At 42.2% G+C, this 21,856-nt stretch overlaps 1 protein-coding gene across 10 annotated transcripts in view; it reads left to right on the forward strand.

Annotated features, from left to right (window-relative positions):
• The window catches only part of znf536 (zinc finger protein 536), a 366,331-nt gene that overhangs the window by 168,987 nt on the left and 175,488 nt on the right, over positions 1-21,856 (forward strand). For 8 of the 10 annotated variants that reach the window (XM_044359703.1, XM_044360219.1, XM_044360282.1 and 5 more), the window contains one exon: positions 11,455-11,557. The exons of 1 other annotated variant lie outside the window; for it this stretch is intronic. The gene's annotated coding sequence lies outside the window, so the exon portion shown is untranslated. Of the gene's footprint in view, positions 1-11,454; positions 11,586-21,856 lie in introns of all 10 variants that reach the window. One more of the 10 variants, XM_044359969.1, reaches the window with a different exon arrangement.

Consider the following 21,856-nt stretch of genomic DNA (forward strand, 5'->3'; position numbering starts at 1 on the left):
TCCCACAGGCGATATTCGGGCTATGAGCGGAGCGTTAGGTGCTGGGAACCAAAGGCTGCTGTTGTGGTGTCAGTCTAGCCTGGCTCCCAGACTGCTTCATGTACGCAGTCTGCTCAGAGAGATAGGGATACACTGATAGCAACGCTGGCTGATGTCAGTCTGAAGTAGATTATACGTGTCAGAGGATTTCCTCACCACTAAACACTGCTACCAAGACAGACAGGCCAAAAACATCAAAATGAAAAAGGAGATTTCCTACGTTTTCTATTTTTTCACATATAAAAGAGGAAATAGTGAAGATCTCAATTTTTTCCTGGAATTCCACACTAATCAAGGTACTAAGAGCAAGCCACTAGAAGTTTTAAAAATCTTATATACAATAGATAAAAAGTATTGATACATTTGAATTGTGTGAGAGATGCCATTTTTTGGACATCTCTAATAGAAAAAGTGCTTCCAGATCTACACTGATGTTTTTCTTTGGTTTGAACTGAGTAAAAAAACAGCCCAATATCCCCAAGAATGATGTCCATATCCAACAGTTCTGCTGCTCATGATTTACATCCAGTGCTAATGCTGAACAAACACATGACATAGGCGTCCCATACTGTATGTAGCAAGGCGGAAAGTAGGGGTGTGTGGAGGCCAGGGTGGTGGCTGGGTGTCTAGCACTAACTTTTATGCTGTTTGTGTCCCATCACAAACCTGCAGTTAACATATGTGTTTTTATGAACCATAATCAGGGTATTTTCCTAACCATTAACCATTAAGTGTTTTTAGTTCCCTGACCCTACTTTAACCATATTTTGTCTATAATATTCATAAGTATTTTTTCATTAGTTTATAATCCCATGAAAATAAGAATCATGTTTTCATTACCTTAGAATGAGCCCGTTATGTCTACATAGGGAACGAGTCCTCTTCTACACAGCCCACCATGTTGCACCACCATGTTTTTACAGTAGCCCAGAATGGACAAACCAAACACTGGCTCCAGAGATCTTTCACATTTTTTGCGAGTTTCATGGCCACTGTAGGTTCACCTACATGCAATTTCAACCTCACTGCTAGATGCCTCTAAATCTTACATACTGATCCTTGAACAATATCAGTCAACATTCTTAACCTTGATTTAGTTTTTGTCTCATGTTACTCCATGAAAGACCTGTACTGTATATCAATTTGGGAGTGATAGCATGTTCCAATCGTTAGTTTTATACTTTGATGGTGGGACATCTCATGATTTGAGTTCCTGTGACTAAATACCAGCTTGGAAAAAACATCCAATGAGAATCAGCTGAGCTTGGCAGCTAGAAGCTGTACCAATCAACAAACTGTGGGAAGTCATTCAGATGATGATGATACCAACGATCAATTCAATTTGAACTGGCTGCCGCCTCACCGCTTCCTATCTCCTGAACCTTGTGAACAATTTTTTTAAACCAGGTTCTAAAACTAAACATAATTCAGCAACTGTGTGCCACACTTTCACCTTGAATTTATTGAGAAACTGACTTTGGTGGTCATTGCAGGTGAAATGTGACAGTTGCTGTGTTTTTTTGCAACGTGAACTGAAGCAAAACCTAATGACAGCCCAGCAAGTGGTGCATTCATCCAATCAGGTGCAGGATTTTCCACTAGCACCTGTCAAATTATATTATCTAAGCGTACATTTAGCCAAATTACATCAAAATTTAAATTATTTATATGTCCTACCCATAGCAATGTTAAGATGTAATGAAAGGAATTTTGTTGGTGGTGCCTGAAGCATGAAAACTATAACACTAAAAAATCCACAATAATGCATGTTCCTGAAACAATATCCATTTATTCAGGATGATGCACAGACCTTGCTGTGAACAGTTTAGATTATCCACAGTAACAGGGACAACATCTCAAAAGGACAAAAGAGATGTTGCTGTAAAATATTTAATGCTTTGAGAGCTTGAAATGAAATTTCATTCACTTTAGACACAGTGGCGTAGCCAGAAATGAAATTGCAGCTGGGCCTGAATAAGAGTGGATGGGCCACACAATTCATTCCCTAAAGAGCTCAATAGCATTTACATTACATTACAAGCACAAAAGTGTTCTGCTATGCGTTGGCCTGCTGTGTCATCCTACTGACATCCCTCAACAGCCTTAAAAATCAAACCTTTCCACTATATTCAGTTACAACAACAAGACACTATATTCACAATCTGGACAAGCACCACACAGCAGATGTAGGGACAAAAAAACCCAGCTTCACACACAATGACTACATAAAGTATTAAGCATCAAAGCCAAGCCATGTCATATAATAAATCTGCGACACACAGCCACATTCACAACCAACTTTGCTAATTATACAATGTCATCACTATTATGGTATGATACAGAAACACACAACAGGCTACAATGGCAACAGCTTGAAAAATTGACTACGGCAAAAAAAAAAAGACCTCAACCTTTGATGTCTACAGGATGCGGCGTAGACGATGATTTCATTGTGGTCCGATGAGTGTGACGGTTCTCATTTAAAAGACAAAATGATGAAGTTGTTGAGGCAACGTGTTGATGTTGAGGCTCTCAGTCTTGTTTTTATCCAATTTGTCATTGAGAAAAGTCTCCACTGTACATGATGTGATTGGCAGGGTTATAATAACCCTTAGCAGCGCACTGACATTGGGGAAAATCTCTGCTGGACAGTTGTCAAGCACTTCCATTAGAGATGGATAGTTTTGTCCTGCATCCATTTTGCATCTTATCTGGTGTATGAAAATTGAGTATTCAGATTAGTGATGGATCTGCCAAACTGCTTGCTCGGGCTCAGGTTCACCAAAGGCTGTGGATCCAGGCAGTGAGGAGGCCGTGGCTCACATGATTCCATATGTGTCTTCCTGAAATCTGCAGTCCATTTCCGTTATCTATCTGTCTAGAATAGCGTTCCACATTTGCCTTAGATCTCTGTTGCTCTTTATACTTGAGGTTTTCCCCCAAAGAAGTGGTCACCACAGTGTCGCTCAGTCGCTCTCTCAGCATTCTCTGTCGCGAGGAGGTGACATCCCAATTACTGATATCATTCTTGCTGATCAACTCTTGAGTTAATTTGAGCACTTTGTCAAAATCGCCATCTGTATTCTCTCTGAACTTGGAAAATCTGTTTTTTTTTAATAGAATTTCTATCAGATCAGTGCAGTCTGAGACACATAAGGTAGAGCTCTGTAGTCCTTTTGATGCAAAGTCACTGGTGTCAAATCATTTTCCAAATGTCACAAGCAAAAAGATAAACTTCTTTGTCTGAATTTGCTGTAACAAGGACTCTGCTTCTAACTTTGTCTGTCCGCTTTCTTCTAAAAAACTCAGCCAGACTCTCTAGTATCACGTCAAGTAGCTGCAGTGTTTTACTTACAGATCCTGACTTGGAGCTGCATCATACATCAGTAGCTCTCTCTAGCTCAATTAGCTTCTGATTGGGATGCATTTCCTTTTGCAATTGCATGAACTGTGTGTGTTTGCGGGCTCCAGACATAAAGGTATGCAGCTGATTCACAGTGTCTAAAAAGGTGCAGATATTTGTTGACACTTAAGCGGCAGTCCATAACGCCGGGTTCAATTGATGGGAGTTGCAGTGTACATAAACAGCTTGTGGGAAGGTTTGCTTCAGAAGAAAATGCACCCCACTCTGTTTCCTGACATGACTGATACACAATCAAAACAAAATCCCACGCAAAGAGATGGATCCAGCTAAAGTGGTTCCAGCCCATCCAACAGCCCTCTCCTTAATTACCCCACCATCAATGAAATGGAGACAAACTGCTATTAGCTCATGTTTGGATTGGTCTTTGTACTCTTCCTTGATTTTTCGTAGCAATAAGTAATAGCACATTCCAGCAGCACATTCTGAATATTTGGGGCTCATCAGTGTAGCATTGCGTGGAAGCTGTTGAAGCCTGTTTTCAACTTCTGGGTCATACTTCAAATTCTAACTTCAAACCTTCAAACTCCAAAGTCATTATATCATCTTGTAGAGAAGTAGTGTGATTTTCCTGACATGACAGTTCCAAGACAATTTGTTGTTCTTGGTTGAGTGTCCAGTTCAAGCCTGTCTGTTGTGGAGTTTGACGGTGCTAATTCGGTGCCCCCCTCCCCCGTAACATTAATGGATTCAATAACATTAGCAGTAGCATCAGGCACCCTCTCCTCCAATCTTGTTTTTTGAAAAACCTTGCAATGGACATTCGTTTTGCCATTGCTAGGTAAACTTTATTGAGGCTAACAGGCTACTCTACTAGCTCAATAACATTAGCTAGCAAAGCAGCCGTGAGTTTGTTTATGGAAAACAAGTAGTTTGGCACACTGCTGTAGATTTCGGTTGGCAACACCATTCAAACAGTCAATTGGAGCACATATCACACATGATTTAAAGTACAAAGAATTTTTATTAGTTGAAATAAATAATAGACAGATTGTTGCTTCCAGTCAGTGCCAAAATGATACCCTCTGCCCTCCTTTATGTTTTACAAGGGTATAAAATGTAATACTGAATATCACATAAATAAACGGAGATAAGAGATTAGGAATGCAAACTACATATTAAGTCATTTTAATAATAGATTTATTACAAAAAAAGCAGCTATTTGATTGGATGAGCCTAGGCAAGTAATGGGCGGGCCTAGGCCTATCCATAGCTACGTATCTGTTTAGACATAGCATTGTTTTAATGCATCTTTTTCCACTTGTGCCAACAAAATGAACTGAAGTTCTGCACAAGGACAAGCCTGGAGTCAACACATCCTAACACTGCTTCATTACCAGCCACTGACTGTCCGTGTCACTTTCATTGTAAAAAAATATGGCTTGTGATGGGCTTGATGATTACAGATGACAGCGCTGATGATGATAGTGATGCTGTCAGCGACAATAATGATTTGGAAGGTGGTCATTACAGTGATACTTGGACTCATTTTTCAGTAGTGAATTCTTTTGACATATTCAACAAAGATACATCTAACTTTTACAGCTCTGACGTGTTTCCTCTGTAGATGTAAATATATTTCAGGGAACAGATTCAAACGAACATTTGTAATATGTGTTTCGGCGTCAACTACGACATCTGTTCACGCAACTTTGGGTGAATCAGAGACGCTGACCTGTCAGTATGTGTGTGTGTGTGCGAACCCGTTACACTCCTGTTCCAGAGAACTGATGAGTGTGTGTGGCTGTGTCATTAACACCACATTTGTCTCTGTATATTTGCATTTTTACCACTGATATACGGATGTCAATTAAACAGGGGAAGGAAAAAACTGTTTAGGTGACGATCCCTGCATGCATTTGTGGGCTATTTATAACATCCCCTCTCTGATTTCCTCATGACCTGCTCCTCGCAAACAACACTTGATACAATTTCCGGTGAGGTTGTCTGTTTCACGAACAGCATTCGCCTTACTGATTACATAAAAGAAGTCATTTTCTTTTTAAAATCCATAGTATAGTAAAAACAGCACATTGTTGCTAATTTCTGCATGGCTTCAAGTCATGTTGACCTTTAACTGTGCCCTGACACAGCTCTGAACATCTAGGAAGTCTGCCATGCTCGTAAGGTGTCTGGGTATGTTAACAGTGGGAGAGAAAGACACAGTGAGAGACTGGGTGAGAGAGAATTAGGTGCAGTTGGGAGGTGCTTTGGGTTGCACTGGGCCTCCCTGCACTTTGCCTTATGTCAAGGCTTTTTTATTTTACCTGCCAAGGACCCGACCTGCTATACCCAGGATCTGTCTCTCTCGCACTCCAAAAAACAGATTTTGATACAACAGCCTGTTGAAAAACTGTATAAATGCAGGACAACCTGAATATTGGGATATCACCGACAGTCGCTGTGTACATTGTAGTGTTGAAATGATTAGTCTACCAACAAAGAAAATTGATTGAAGATTGATTTGGAAAAACTTCCAAATATTCAAATATGAGGATTTGCTGATTCTCTCTGGTTTATATCTTTGCAAACCGAATATATTGTTGGTTGGACAAAATAGGCAATTTGAAAGCAAAGGAAGTTTATTTCAGATTCCGTAACAAATATGAGTATCTGATTACCCATAATACCATACTGAATACAAGTTTTTTTGTACTTATTTTGGTCGATATGGGTCACTTTCTTGGCTGCTACTTAGATTTTTCTTTAAGCCTTTTCTTGCCTGCATACTCTTTCTCTTTTCCTTCTCTTCTTCCTCAGGGGTGCGTTCGGCAGGTCAACACCTCAGCGGGTGGGGTGTTGTGGGCCAGGTGACCTTTGTCTGTCATTGTTTTGCTCCTCACACCTCACCCAGGGAGAAGGGGAAGGAGCTTAGCGCCTTACACCTGCCACCGGCTTTACTGCCATAGCTCTGGAGATTGGCTCGGGGTGCGCTTGATTTCAGTGTGCCAAGGACAGTTGCAGAAGTCTCAAATAATGTTGCTACAGCCAGCATTTGGTAGATATTAGACACCCTGGAGAGTAACTTGTGGGTACATATGACGCGCATCGCCGTACATAGTGCACTAAACATCTGATGACTGATACGAGTGCCTGCTCTGAGCTACACGCAACCAGGTTGAAAAGCATCTAAATCTGCTGCTGTATGAAGGTAACCATACCAAAAGTGACGTTAGATTCGAATGCGATTTGCGTTCCTGCGTGTGGCATTGAGAGATAAATCAAACATACCTCGAATGAATAAGGGGATGGAGATGAAATGAAATACCCAAATGCTGCCTCCACCGGGGCCTGATTGAGTTCAGGTGGCTGGAAAGTGTCTCACCCAGGGCTAGTTGTCAGTGAAGGATCTGCTGTCTTCTCATCTCTCTGTGCTGCAGGGCTAACTGGTGAACATCGGGTGTCTTGCTTTGACGGATGTTTGTGTGCCTCCTGTGTTGCGGGGGAACGGGCCGTTGACACACTTCATATTTCAAAGGCAAGGTCTGAGGAAGAAATGAAGATTGATACGGAAAAAAGGCGCGGCAACCCATCGGCCATTCGATACATATATTATCATTTACACATACGTGACACCTTTGTGCATGTCTGTATATCTATATATATACATATGCATGAGCATGATCCAAGGCGCCACACATATTCACGTGGGGGGCTTCCTCTGTTATTAGAGCCATGTGATATAATTGCATTTGATCTCCAAATAAACAGGGAATCAGTCCATCTCCTCGGTGGAGATGGCAGATGTGATGGACGAGCGCATTAGCGGCGAGGACAACATTAGATTTGCTCAAAATTATTGATCTTTTGTTTGTGAGCCAAGTCGGCGATAAATAACAGTGCACGGGAGATGTGACTCATTATCACCGTGCCAAAAGCCCGACAGACCTCTGTCAAAACACACTCTCCTTCCCCCCTCTCTTCCTCCTTCCTTTCATCTCCGTCACTACAAACCAATTTAATCTGTTTTTAATCCTTCCCTCTTTTCTGTCGCTGGCGCCTTTAATGCGAGGCCTCACTGTCACTATCTGATTCCCTTAAAATTTTAATCCTGCACTGATAACCCTGTATTATTACATATAACACACACACACACACACACACAGGCGGCAGGACACTCACACATACATACACATATACACATGCAAATATGTACACACAACGTTTAGTGGCTCTCTCAGTGTTTTATTCCTTTTTACCTTCTTAGTGAAGAAAAAATCCTTTTATCACACAATGGGTAATTTATATCCATTACCAGCGTTTTCAATCCTTTTCAGCGCGGCTGTCACTGCCTTTGGCACACTCGTGATTAATGTGATCTAATAATAGTCTGCCATTATATTTCCTTTAGTAAAACATGTACCAACATCCTATTCAGCTCCACGAAATTCATTGCCCCTTAAAATATTTTCCCCTTTTCGTTTGAAAGACAAGATTGCTGGGGCTTTTTTTTCTCCCCTCTTCATCTCCATCTTATTTGTTGGTGCTGGTGGTGGTGGTGGTGAGGGGTGGGGAGGGGGAGGAGGGTGGGGGGGGGTGCTTCCCCTATTTTCAGACGCTTATGAGAATGATGAGAGGTGCCACGATTCAAGGTGGTTTGTGTGGATGCATTGGTGTGAGTGGGTCCTCATGCTGGTAGTGTATTGTGGCTACATTGTTGAATGGCAGTGTGTATGAGATTGTGCAGAGGAGAGATTCACTTCAATAGGTTTGTTCATGAAAAAGTGTATGTACGCATATACTTAGTTCATTTTGTTTGCACATTTTTTGTGCATTTTTTTGTATGTTCTTTAAAATTTTATTTCAGTTTACAGACAACTTGATTTATTCATATGATCAGCTGTAGATTATGTCTGTAATTATCGATTTTGAAGACCTTTGAACACAAATAAATCCATTTGGACTTTATGTTCTTTCTTTTTCTTTTAGAGCAGGTAGTTTTGAATGGGTGATGGAGAGGAAAGATGCTCCCCATGGATTTTGCATAGGATTAGGTGTGTGTGTGTGTGTGTGTGTGTGTGTGTGTGTGTTGACGGGGAGGTGGTCCAGCAGTGGGCTCTGTTCCCTCCCAGCCGGACAGCCTGAGCCAGTCTGCCACTCATGGGGCACGTTTCAGACGGGGCGGTGCCAACGCATACATGCACACACATGCATGTATGAAGTCATGCACACACACACACACACACGCACACACACAATCCTGGCTCCCTCCCACAAAGAGGGTTAACCCTTACTGGGTTCTTAGACTTGTATCCAGGATGAACAGGTGGTCCCACAAAACATGGGCATCAATTTCCTCCTGACTTATCCCAGTGTGTGTGTATGTGTGTGTGTGTGTGTGTGTGTGAGGAGGGAGGGAAGGGTAGACAGAGACGGGGAGAAGAGAGGAAGAGAGTACACACAGATTCGTAGCTTTAGTACACCTTTTGTTTGTGTGTTGGTTTTGTTCGGTACGGGTGTACGGAGCAGCTTGCGGAGGGTCCCGCCGCTGTGTGAAATTGACATCAGATGGCCGTCGTGACGAGAACAATATTACATCCAGCTTCCATTTAGCAGGGGACAGCTGATATATGTGCCGTGTGAACATTTGTTTGTGTGTGTGTGTGTTTGTCGGCACCTGACCCCGGAGTCTGACCGCACCAAACACAGCTGTCAACACTTTACATTCATGTTTTTCCTCCCCCCCCCCCCCCCCCCCCCCCTCCTCCGTTCCTCTCTGCCTTTTTTCCCCCACATTCTCTTGAATCCCTCCATTAAAGATAACTTGTATTGAGCCACATCTTATTCCCTTCAAATCCGCCTCCTCCTCCTGTCTCAAGTGATCCCTTCCCAGCAGAGAAAATCGAAGGCAAAACCACTTCTAAAGCAAAACGGTGCACTCCACTTTGGATGTTTTAAATATCACCCTCTAACGGATGAGGAGATGCATATTTGTGATAGTTGCTTTGGTAAAACACGTCAAAATCACAAAGTTACACGTTCATCACCTGACCGCTGAGAAAATTGGAGTTTCACTCAGTATCTGGCTGTTGGTAGCACACAGCTGAGACCTTCTATGCCTTTGATAACTGTAGTCTTTCAAGTCAGAGGAACACACTCTGCCTCCACTTTATTTGTTCTTTTGTGATTTTTCTGCGGCTCACCCCCAGCCCCAGACACATGTGAAATAGACGTTTTTTGGAAAATATGAGTAAGTAAGCAAAGAGAAAGAGAGAAAGGCAGAGAGCAGAATGGAGCTGAGGAGATAAACATAAACAGAGCAGAGAGAAAGAAGGTTTCTCTCTGAGTCAGCGGGTTTTAGTAAAGTCTGATTAAACGAGGTGGGAAAGCGCTTGGGGTAGTAAATAACAGAAGTGTCAAAATGTTGCTTAATGACCTGGATATCTACTGCATGAAATATGTAGCTGCAGATCTATGCAGGAGCTGTATGTTCTTTTTTTTTTTTTTTGTTTAATGCTTTAATGTGCAAGGGGAGTTCAGATGTTTAAAACAACTTACTGCGTGTGGAGAACAAGTTTGCTTAACAGGCTCTACTGACAGAAGACAGATGGACTTAAAAATGAAAAAAAAAAAAAAGATAACACATGACATATATTGCTCACGTCAAGTGAATTATCAGTGTTTTGATGAGGGGATGATATTAATGGTTTACACACTGTTCAAATAAAGAAGACAGTTTCTTTCTTTCCACTGTGAACCTGCAACTGAATTAACATTTATAGTATGAAAATCTTTCACGGCAATTATCAATCAAGTCACAGGATTATAAAGTGTGGGTGGTGGTGGTGGGTGTGGTCTTAAAATATTCCACATATTCCACATATTCCACATCGGAATTGCACTGTTGTATTGCTCTTTCTCTCTATTCTGTCCACATCTACTGCATGTTTGCTTGTCCTGGATGAAGTATCCCTTCTCTGCAAGGTTGCTTTCTTCCCTGTTTGTCCTTATCTGAACTGACTATCTATGTATAGAGGCTGTCATATGCTGCACAGATTGTACATCCCTTTGAGGAAAATTTGGGATTTTAGGCTGCATAAATAAAATTGACTGGAGTGATTAAAAACAGGCCTGTGTACACCTCTTATAGGTCATAAGACATTGTAAGCACATAATTTACAATGTCTGACTTGTTGGAATGATTTAATTAAATCTACTCTGATTATGCATTTACAATAATAACTTTATGTAACACTTAGGGTTGAATGATGGTATATTACTGATCAGTGACTTTCACTAGATTCTATACAGATGATAAAATAAAATGATGTCATGTGTGAGAATGTAGATTGTTCATTGCATTGATTTTAACATTCATTTATCATATTTCAACACACATACAGTAGCAGCACCACTTTGCACTTGAATGAGAAAGTGTGTCCAAACTTTTGACTGGTGCTGTATATTATCAGAACTACTATGATGTGATTGCCAGCCCTAACAGCATGCAAATTCAGACTAAATGAATAGAAAAAAAAAATGCAAAATATCAATACCTATCTATGAGGTGCTTGTGCACAGATTCCCCTGCTGAACTGTTGAACTGAATGGTAATTATGAATGCTTATAATGCAGTTTTATTACTAAGTAATTATAACAATTTCATCTCATAGCAGCCTAGCTTTTTTTTGAATATTGGTTACACTTCAAAAAAAATTGCATAAAAATGTTTGAAGGTTTGAGGAGCAGGATGAGGAAAAGTTGGAGGTTGAACAGGAGGAGGTGAATGAGCGAGCTGAGAGAGCTGGAGGTATTCGGAGGTTATTGCAGCGCAGTCAGCAGTGCAGCAGTCGATTCACCTTCCCCTCCTCTTTCCAGGGGGGAAACCCCTTCCCGAGGAGGGGATGCTGGAAGCAGAGAGAGAGAGAGGGAGGGAGGGAGGGAAGGGGAGCGGTGGTGGCGGTGAACTCAGCACTTTCCTTATCTTCTCTCTCTCTCTCTCTCTCTGTCTCTCTCTCTCTCTCTCGCTGTGTCTCTCTGTCTCTCTCTCCCAGGGCTCCCTGATCAGTGCCGACCAGAAGCGGAGCTGAGGCTGGCTTAACGGGGCTAAGCACACTGTCACGCTGTCTGAGAAACCACCCCCACCCACCGTCTGAGGTGACTCAGGGTTTTCAGGGAAGAAGAAGTAAGGGAGGGAAGGAAGGGCGGGAGGGATGGATGTGAGAGGTTGGGGGGGGGTAAGGGAAAGGAGACTTGAGGTGACAAAACAGAGGGCTCAATTGGGTATTCAGGTATTTATTAATAACAGTAGTCTTGCATGAATGAGTGAGAGGAAGAAAAGATGAATGAAAGGGGGAAAAAAAGAGCAAAAAGACGAGAGAAGTGTCTGATGAGTCTGTGCAGCAGTTTGCATTTATCCACACCCTGATGCAATCTGTATGGGGTGATGATGACGATCACTATGATGATGAGGATGATCATGATAATGACAGACACACACACACACACACACACACACACAGCAGTTGGCCGGGACGTCCGTTGTACATGAACGTACAGAAGGCCTGCATGGGCATATCAACAGATAATTCCTATTTAATCCCATCAGTTATCCGTTGTAGTAGGGTAACTCTGTCTATCTTTAAGTCCAGGCTGGCTGTCTCTTATCTCTTTTGTCATTCTTCGCTCTAGTCTCTGGCCCAGAAGCTGTGTGTTGAGCATGGCAGAGGTTATGTAATGTAGGCACTTGTGCATGTGTGTGTGTGTGTGTGTGTGTGTGTGTGTGTGACCTGACCTGCGTTTGAGGGCTTCAGATGCAAGGAGAGGAATGCAAAAGGTGCAACAGAAGTGTCAGGAGAAGTTAGAGCCTTAGAAAACTCCAGAGCTCTGTCTGTCTGTCTGTCTGTCTGTCTGTCTGTCTATCTATCTGTCTTTCTATCTGTCTGTCTGTCTGTCTGTCTGTCTATCTGTCTGTCTGTCTGTCTGTCTGTCTGACTGACTGAAGTGGAAACCCTGCAGGCCTGTGTGATCCAGGCCTGAAGCTCTGGCATACGCCAAGGACGCGAGGTTAGTTCACCTAGCAGCTATTTCTAGTCAAGCCGTGGAAATGCCTTTGCCATCATATCAGGAATATCTAGCTGAGGTGCGGATGAACATGTTGCATTCATCTGTTGATAGCACAGCTAATACATGTAGCTAAGGTAGTGATTTATATCCGTTGATATTAAAGTGGGGATTGACTGCGATGCTGGTTTGGCACCTTAATGTAGTAGCATGACAGAGTTAGTGAACTCTTCTCCTCTCACTGCACCTTCTCTCATCCTTTCCTTTGCTAAATTTGGACGCTGACACTAAATGGATCTGCCATAACTCAAATGTGAGTGGGAGGATATATATATATGTGTGTCTGTGTGTTAGTGTGTGCGCAGCTGTGTGTGGTTGTAAAGTGAGGCATTATGGCAAAAAAAAAAGCCTGAATAATTTAGTGCTCACATTATTTTCTAATGCCATTCTTTAGAATCTGACTGCGTCACTCTAACAAATGCGCATGTCGGAAAGTTCAGGGGATTTTGTAGGGCGCCTGTGAACAGTGAGTGATGGCAACCAGCCGACTCTCAGCTCCCTCTTGTCTAGCAACAGCTCCATGTGAGCCCCGTGCACCATATTCCTTTCTCAGAACTAACGCCGCGGCAAATCGAAACAAAAAGGCCACATATTTTATTTATGTGTCAAAAGTGCGGTGAAAGGAGGGTAGGAAGGAGGGAGCGGGGCGTATCACTCTATCTGCCGGTTGATATCACTCCATCCGTCCGGATCAATTCTCCCAGACAGAGGGAGATGAGAGCGGAGCGGGCACAAGAAGGAGGGAGGGAGTGAAGGAAAGAGAGCTGAAATGGTGGTCGTATTGATTTGTCAAAGAAATACAGCGTTGCGTGTTTTGCTTAAACGTCCACATAAACCTGAGCTGTCAGAGGTGGGCGGGTGTACGCTGACATTTGGCCACACAGATTGGTCACATAGATTGTGGATTTTCTGCTTGTTGTAGCTATGCGCAGTCTTACCTATTACCTTCATGTGGAAACCAGCAAAGTACCCCTACTTGCTCAGAACTGAGTTGTATGAAAAACTACCTCGTTTCGTTGCATTGGCCTATCACTTGAAACTACTTAGTTTAACAAAAGAAAAGTATGAATTCAGGGTCTAAATACTTGTGTTTTTCCAAAGCTTGGTGATTTTGCTCAGGCATGGGCTGAATTTTACATGAGCTGCTAAAGCCCCATTTTATTTATTTTTGTGTTTCAGGTGCTTGTAGCCTACTATCTCTATAAAAATTGTATACTAGTGTAGCATACACAGTTTTGAGGAGCATGTACTGAGCACGGATCTTCCAGGGACTTCCTGGTGTCTAGATGGCTCAATAGGTAAGTTCAGTAGTAGGCCAAATTCCAAAAAACATGCTACGTTCCCTTTACATTTACCTGTCCCAGCCACTCACTTGAAGCATAACTTTTCCATAATAACAATCACAACTTGACACCAACCTAACCCCGTATCCCAACACGATCCAGGCCATAATAACCATAATCCCCCCCAAAATCTGTTTTTTAAACACGGCCGTGCATCTGCAGCTGCTTAGGCTCATCACATTCCTAAATTGTGAATAACTACAGCAACCTCGCTAAGAGTGGAAAGAAAAAACACTACAACATTTTGTTAAGATATAACCCCAATTAAGACCACCCACGCAAATTTAGCTGACCGTGGTGAAACTCTCACATGTAGAAAAGACTAAGACAGCAATTTGTGCTTAATTGGTTCAAGGAATCTGCCAGTGATCCTATCGTGTTTATCCACTCTCAAAAAATGTAGTCAGTCCCATATTTGACCATGGGGGAATAGAGAAAAACCCTCTTCCACTTTGTGACTGCATACCTGGCACAAGGACAAGAGTGGAAGGGGGGGAATGAAATTAAAGAGCAGTTAAAGAAAACTGGAGAAAAGAGCAGAGAGTGTGCACAGGGCCATAAAAGGGATAGTTTAACCATTGATCGAGAGCAGTGGTGGAAATGGCAGCTGTAAATCAATTTTATCTTGGAGCAGCTAAAGAGTGTTTTCTAATGAGGTTAATGCCACATAATAGCTAAATTCCTCTGCTTAAAAGATGCCCTCAAGGTGGTGGCGAGAGATAGATGTCGCCATGGAGAGCTTAACGCCTCGCCATTTGACACCAAGCAGAAGGATGCCTTCTTCTGTCAGGGAATTTGTATTTTAAATGACATTAAACCTTTATTCGTTAGAAGGTTTCAGGGGGTCATTATATCATCCTGTACACCTTTGTCTAGACAGCTTGTTGTATTGATAGACTGACGTATCTTTGGCTGAGATTGGGCTTTTAGTAAAGTATTCAGTCTGTGTTGTCCACTTCCAATATGCTGGTTTCTTTCTTTATCACAACTACAGAGTGTAAAACAATTTAAAAAAAAATAACCCCAATCATTTTTTTCACGTTTTCAAAAATCTGTATCAATCCAATCATCAAAGTTATGACAGTTTTTGAATACCACTGGTCATCTCAGTGCTAGACAGCCGGCAGGCTAGCATGTCAAGCTGGAACGGGCCGAGCACGGCCCCTGAAAAGACAAACTGACCCAGCACTAATAGATTATGAATCAAGTTGACCTCTGGCAAATAGTAGTGTTTATGAAATCTTTTATGTCATGGGAGATGAGGCCTGAGTGGTGAAGAGCACAGGGCTGAGCAATGGCAACAAAACAAACGCCCCACTACACACACAAGTACTGCATCCGCACACACATGCACGTACACGCAGTTTTTTCTAAAAAAATACATGCACATCCACAGAATCATGGACCACCACAGGGACGTGGCCAGGAGTCGACCTGATTAGATACCCGGAACAACCCAAGTGGCTCCTTTCCACAGGAAGCCCCTAGAAATCTGAGCTCAGACACCCTGCGAAGGAAACTGACTTTGGCACTTTGAATCCACAGTGTCATTCTTGTGGCCACTAGCCAAAGGGTTGTGTTTGGCCTCAGTTGTCTTCACCATGGCAGTTATCTTACTCATGAACATAACCCTGACTCTGAAATTCTGTAACTTAGTTCACTTGCTCCCAGCCCAGAGGGGTTTATCCCACATTTTTCAGCAGAGTACAATGGCCTCAGACATGGAGGTGCTCACCCTCACCATAAATGTTTTGCACCGAAAACCCTCCCAGACACAGTGCATGTTGGAGGTCACAGTCCAATGAAATCAACAGAACTACACAGTTGGCGAAAATCCTGAGGTCACCAAACTGGGCACTCTCTACTCCTTGGCTCTGCCAATATCGGACTGGTTTAAAACTGACTGTTTTCACAGTGGACATTTCCAAGTATTTGGTTTATTTAGTCCCCCTCACAATTGTAACCTCATCAGGATAATAAAAAATACAGCGGGTCATCAAAATGTCACATTAGAATCAATCATAGAATCAATTTGATTTAAAGGGTGTAACGGCAGAGGTTTAAAAAGACTGGTTGGCATCATCTAATTTCCTCAGGAAGTCCCAACTTGATTCAAAGGTGCATTTCCATATTGTGCGTTCAAAGACAATGATTCTTGTGTGTCTTGACCAGACACAAACAAATAGAGCTGCAGTCAGTGCATACCAGCCTGAACAGTTGACAGTTGTGGAATTAAATGGGTGGGTGAGTTTTTGAAAGGCCAAGAATGTTGGTTCCAAACCGGAGCTTGTCCAAAGGTAATTACAGTGTGCAAAACACAAACATAATACAAGCTAAAGTCAGCTACTGTTTGTCGGTCAACCAACATCTTTATTTTTACCATTTTGTCTTCTGAATGTACTCCTCTGCATTGCTTGCAGAGTTGGAGTAGGGAGAAGTAGGTAGAAGGAGGAAGCTTTGAGAGTCAACAACTGGCACGACCACAACTGATACATGCAGGGAATCCCAGAGCATCCAATATCATGTCTAATCATTAGCTAGCTAGCGAGTTAGCATGTCTGCAGACATAGACGTGTTGAAATATTACATTACACAAATTACATTAGATAGTAATGGAAGCATAAGAAATCCTCTTTGTCTTCAGTGAGAGGATCCGAGGAGTCTGCAAGCTATAGACAAGACTCCACCACAAATTTGTTGACGGGATGCAACTCAGAATCAGCAAGTGTCTTGATGGGCATGCAGTGGTTGCATTGCATTGTGGGATAGGCTTGGAGGACTGAGGTGATGTCACATGGTCATTATGAATTTCTAATATAAAATCTTCTCCAACATATTGGAGGTGGATCTGGCATTGATGCATGCTATTTGAATTTTTAATTAGTCTAGCTTGAACATATGTGTATCAATCTAACCATATTGTACTCATTCACTGCCAAAACAAGAATGGCAAACCACTGAGACAGACAGTGGATGTGCAGACGCATATTTAAGACAATGCTATCACATAACAGATTATCTGGCTTTAAAAAAGCACAACGTACAGTGTATACACTCTGATGTGTGTGTCTGTGTATGAAAAAAATGAGAGTACAACCAACGCACAGCATGAAACTTAAGGAAAGTTCATCTCCACAGACCTCTAGCATTGATCACTGGGGCCCTAAAGCTATTATCATGATCTAATTAGGTTTAACATAAGTCTGTGTCACGGCCCGGTGCAAGGCTGCCTTGTCCCCAATTCCACACTTTCACAGCATCCCTATTTAAAAATAGCACACATTTGCCACACATACATGCAGTGAATACTAATACTTTTTTTTTTTCCAGTTACACTGAGATCTACTTTAATGTCATACTGAGGTCCAAGCAGGGAGAAATGATGTAATTCATGGGGCACTGAACAAGCGTGGCATAATCTCCTCGGTTTCTCCTCTTGTGTAGATGCATGCCAGTACTATGACAATCCATCAAAGAGATACTGCCATTATTTGTGGGAAAATAAAAATGATTATTTGGAAGAATCTTGGTTTTTTCCACACCATACTGCACATGCAATACAAAAGCTTTCATGAATTGGCTTTAGAGACACACATCTTGTCTGAATTAGCAATAGATTAGCCATAGTTATATTGTGAAAAACTGTGTTTTACTACTAGTTTTACAGTTTAATATCTGATTCTGTATTCGGTTGTGAAAATCAAATTCTCAAAATGATACATCTGAAAAAAGCCATTTTTTTCTCCCCTCCGCTCTCTGTATTCTTGTGAGCTATGAGTCGGAGATGATCTGAATACCCAAGCCTCACAAAGTATAGAAGGTGAAACATGCAGCCAGTGACCTATTAAGAAGACCTTTAAGGTGCACCCATTAATACAGCTGTCAAAAAATATTCTATATTTGTAATAGAATACTATATTTAATTTGTTTTATGTACCTTATATCTGGGCTGAGGTGCTTTAATACAGCTGTGAATTACCCACACTGACACCTTATTCATTTTAAACATGATTAGCTGCAGCGGTGTGCATGGCTGGCGCAGTGGATGGCCGTGGCCCAGTGCACACACTCACGGGCTCATTACGCCACTGCGCAGGTGTAATGGAATGACACGCCCACCCCCACACATACAGACAGGCACGCATTACAAGCGCTCATACGAGCACATACTGCAAACTCAAGAACATGAAAGCTTGCACACAGACTGAATACAGTGGGCCCTCTTGGCCTCTTCACAAAGCAACTTTTTTCACTGTTGTACAATCTAGGCATCCACTGCAGTCTTATTATTTCAGGGCCAAGCCTGAGGAACCATGCTTCAGTCCCCATATAAGGAAAGACAAGTCTAAAAAGAAAGGTGTTAAGAGGACTCCCCTCCCTCTCCTCTACTCCTGTGTCCTCTGTTATTATGAATAGTGGCGGTAAGAGAGAAAAGCATATACTCCATTCGAATCTGTTCATGGTTTCTGAAGGACCACTCTCACCAGACGAGCCCCCCCACCACCACCACCCCCTCCCTCTTTTGATTGATATGTGAAATCCGTCTCTCTCCGCAGCTCTAAAGGCAGTCCCTGTGTGTGTCTGAAAGGTGCTCATTGTTGAGTAGAGACCACTTTGTCAAGAAACAATCCTGTTCCCAAGGAAGCTGAGAATGTCTTAAAAAGATACAGCCCCTTATTGTGTACATTGGGGAACTTTAATTTTGTGTGTGAGGTCATTTTAATCCTGATGAATTTTTATAGTAGCGGTTGTAGTTCAATGGCTGGTCGCCCTAATGCTCTAAAGAAGTAGCAAAATAAAGGAAGAATGGGAAAGAATGAAAAACCCACCCACAGGCCCGCTGAACAATCCTAAACTTAAAGTGTCGCAGAGAGCGAGGAGGAAGGGTAGAGGCCTTTGTTGATGGACACATTGGGATGTATTTAAGTTCTACAAAGGAGATTCCCTGAATGGAGGCTTGATTTCTGCTACAAGGTTTAAAATGCGCGGCCTAAAGATAGATTTGCCACGGGATAACGTTTGTGTAGGGTAATCTCTTAGGCCACGGAAGCTGATGTGAGTGAACCACCCAAGACATTGCCTCTGAACTGATTCCAAAGAGGAAAGGCAACAAGCTTAAACACAGGATTGTGCCTCTGACATAGCTAATGGTATGTTTCAGCATTCTTAATTGGCATCACATTTTTTTTTTTTTTTTTTTTTTTTTTTTTGGCATCACGGTTTTATCACATTTGACCGAGGCAAAGTATCACAATGGAGGATTTGTCATGTCAGAGACTTATTCTTTATGATAATAGATTGGAAACCTCTCTTACTTCTCCTTTTGTGCAAACTAATTGCCTTATTTGAGCAGCAGTTTGTCTTTTCATCTGAGCTGCGAGGTTTTTTGTTGTGGGTTCGCCCTCTGGCCTCTTGTAGGTTTAGACTGGATGCGAGCCTATTAGGCAGACAAGTTCAAATGTAAACAGCGAGCAGTAGAAAAATGTGATCATCCAAACTCGACGAAGTTACTAGATTTCTGTGCATTTTAGCAAATTGAAGCACTAGATAAACACATAACTTGTTTTATTTTCTTGCTTTCTTCAAAATGGTGCGCTGTTGCAGGAGGCTTGCTCATCACCACTGTGGCTAAATGGAAACTGGATCTTGTTTGAGAAACGGCAGGGTGAGACCAAACAGCGTGATTCATAATGGTTATTTATGTACCATGTAGCTGAGACTCAGCAGGGAGCAAAGGCATGGTCTTTACTAAGTACATCTCTTTCTGCTTAGTTTCTCCTCAGTCTGGTTTGAGGCCTGTTTTCCTGATAAATAATTCTTATATGGATACTGAAAATACATCATCTCGACTTTTTTGATCATCCTCAAAATAACAAGTGTAGGAGTCTGCCGGTCTCAAGCAAAGAAATGAGGTGCATTCAAACAAGTTTCTCTGGTGCGTCGTGTCAGTCAAGTCGGTTGTTGGTGACTGATCCGCGTAATGCAACCGAATTCCAGCAGCTAGCCAATATACAAATAAACACACCAACGCTGACACTGCTTCCCTGCAATGAAATAGTTAGAAACAGACTTTCTCTCACTTTCCTCTAACTGTCCTTTATTTCTTTCTCTGCTTTTCCCTCCTCCCTCTTTCCCTCTGTTCTGAGATGCAGGGATCCAAGTGCGCGATGGTGCATTACTAAGGACACCTGCTCTGTTGATGTGGCCAGGCAGATTGACTGTGTATTTGTGTGTGTGTGTATGTGTGTGTGTGTGTGTGTGTGCGTGTGTGTGCAAGCGTGCATTTATTCATTCATCAATTTTTAGGTTGAAACTGGGACCAAACCTATCAAAATTGTTCTGAAGTTAATCTGTCCATTTCTGCCTCAAATTATGCATAATGGGCTTTTAATTCAGTGCCCTGCAACTAGCCGAGACAGTGCCCTTCTCAAGGTTTGGCCCTGAAAATACTCAACTCAAACCATGCAGTTAAATGATAAGGTGTGTAATCATGATCAAAAAACCGTAGAACGATCTTTAATCTTTTTCTATCCTTATATACCCCTAATTTACACCACCTTGAAGCTTTTCATCATAAGAAATGCTAAATTGATGTGAGACAGTGAATGAACACTACAGTATTCCCTGAGATATACCCTGAGACAGATGCTTTAACCTCTCAGATCCCCATGGAAAAAAACACATGGTACATCCCTCCACTTGTCATTTCATTAAATCCTTAAAAAAAAATTGCGAAAGTCCTCTTTCCAGGGGGTTAAAATGAACAAAGCAGGAAGAGTTCAATGCCTAGAAGGGCACAATATGTTCTGTTACATTATACTTTCTTTTTTGCTGGTGAAGGAGGAGAAGAGTGGGAGCAAAAAGAAGGCAAAAGGGAAGCGAAAAGGAATACTTAGCTATTTTATTTCTGTCATTTGAATGAGTTCTGTTCACTGTTCGCTCCTACACCCCCCACCCTGTGCCTTGTACCCCCGCTGCACCCCAACCGACCAAAAAAAAAAAAAAAAAAAAAAAAAAAAAATCTTATTCACTTAGTATGTAGGTCACATTACAGTGGTGTCTAGCTATTGGACATGGGCTTAGATAACTGTTTGTCGAGTATTAAATGCTTTCGCTGCCTCAGCAGCCTCTGCCACTGGTATTTCTCACACAGCTGTGCTACTGAAAGGAGGCAGCGCCGCAGCAAAAATCATGTCACACACATACACACACACACATGCACACATACGCTTTCAATCTCTGACGCTTTTTGTGCATACTTAAAAAAAAAAAAAAATCTTGTTTGCATAAAACATTCACTTTTCTCATATAAAAGTGTCTTATGTGAAGTTCAAAACAGGTTTTGAAAGCCAGTTAAAGCAGCGTCTGTAAATGACGGCCGCGCTGTGGTGAATAGGAGGTAAACCCATTGACCTGAGGTGCTAACTCAAGCAGATGAATCTTTGCTTTTCTTTCCTCTTATCCCTGTTTGCTTTGGGTGACCTTGCACACCAGCCCTGATGCGGTGTGTTCACATAGCACTGGCCTAATGGCTTAGATAGGCCCCAGCATGGCCAGTACTTTTAACCGAAAACACCCCTCCATGTCCGACCCTGCCCTCCTCAAGTGTACGCTCGCTCGCTGCAACCAACATAACCTCCGATTTGAAAATGGCCAGGCGGAGGTGCAGGGCAGAGGAGGAAATTGCACCTGCTTTTATAGCAGCAGGATCCAGGCGAGGAGTGAAGTCTTCACTTAAAATAGAAAGGCAGGAGACAAGGGGGGCACCTCGCTGCTGTACATTTTTGCCCTCTGTTGTCTTTGCATGAAATGAAAGATGCAAGTGTGTGTGTGTGTGTGTGCGTGTGTGTACGTGTGTTTGTGAGTTATCCTCCCCTCCCTCTGTCCTTTGTATGAAATGAGCCCAGATGGTGATTGATTTTTCAAGTGCTGACATCCCTGCTTGAGAAGCACTCCTCCTTTCTACAAACACACACACACACACACGCAC

Source organism: Thunnus albacares, chromosome 1 (genome assembly GCF_914725855.1).
Source record: "Thunnus albacares chromosome 1, fThuAlb1.1, whole genome shotgun sequence".
In the NCBI taxonomy this organism is placed as follows: domain Eukaryota; kingdom Metazoa; phylum Chordata; class Actinopteri; order Scombriformes; family Scombridae; genus Thunnus; species Thunnus albacares.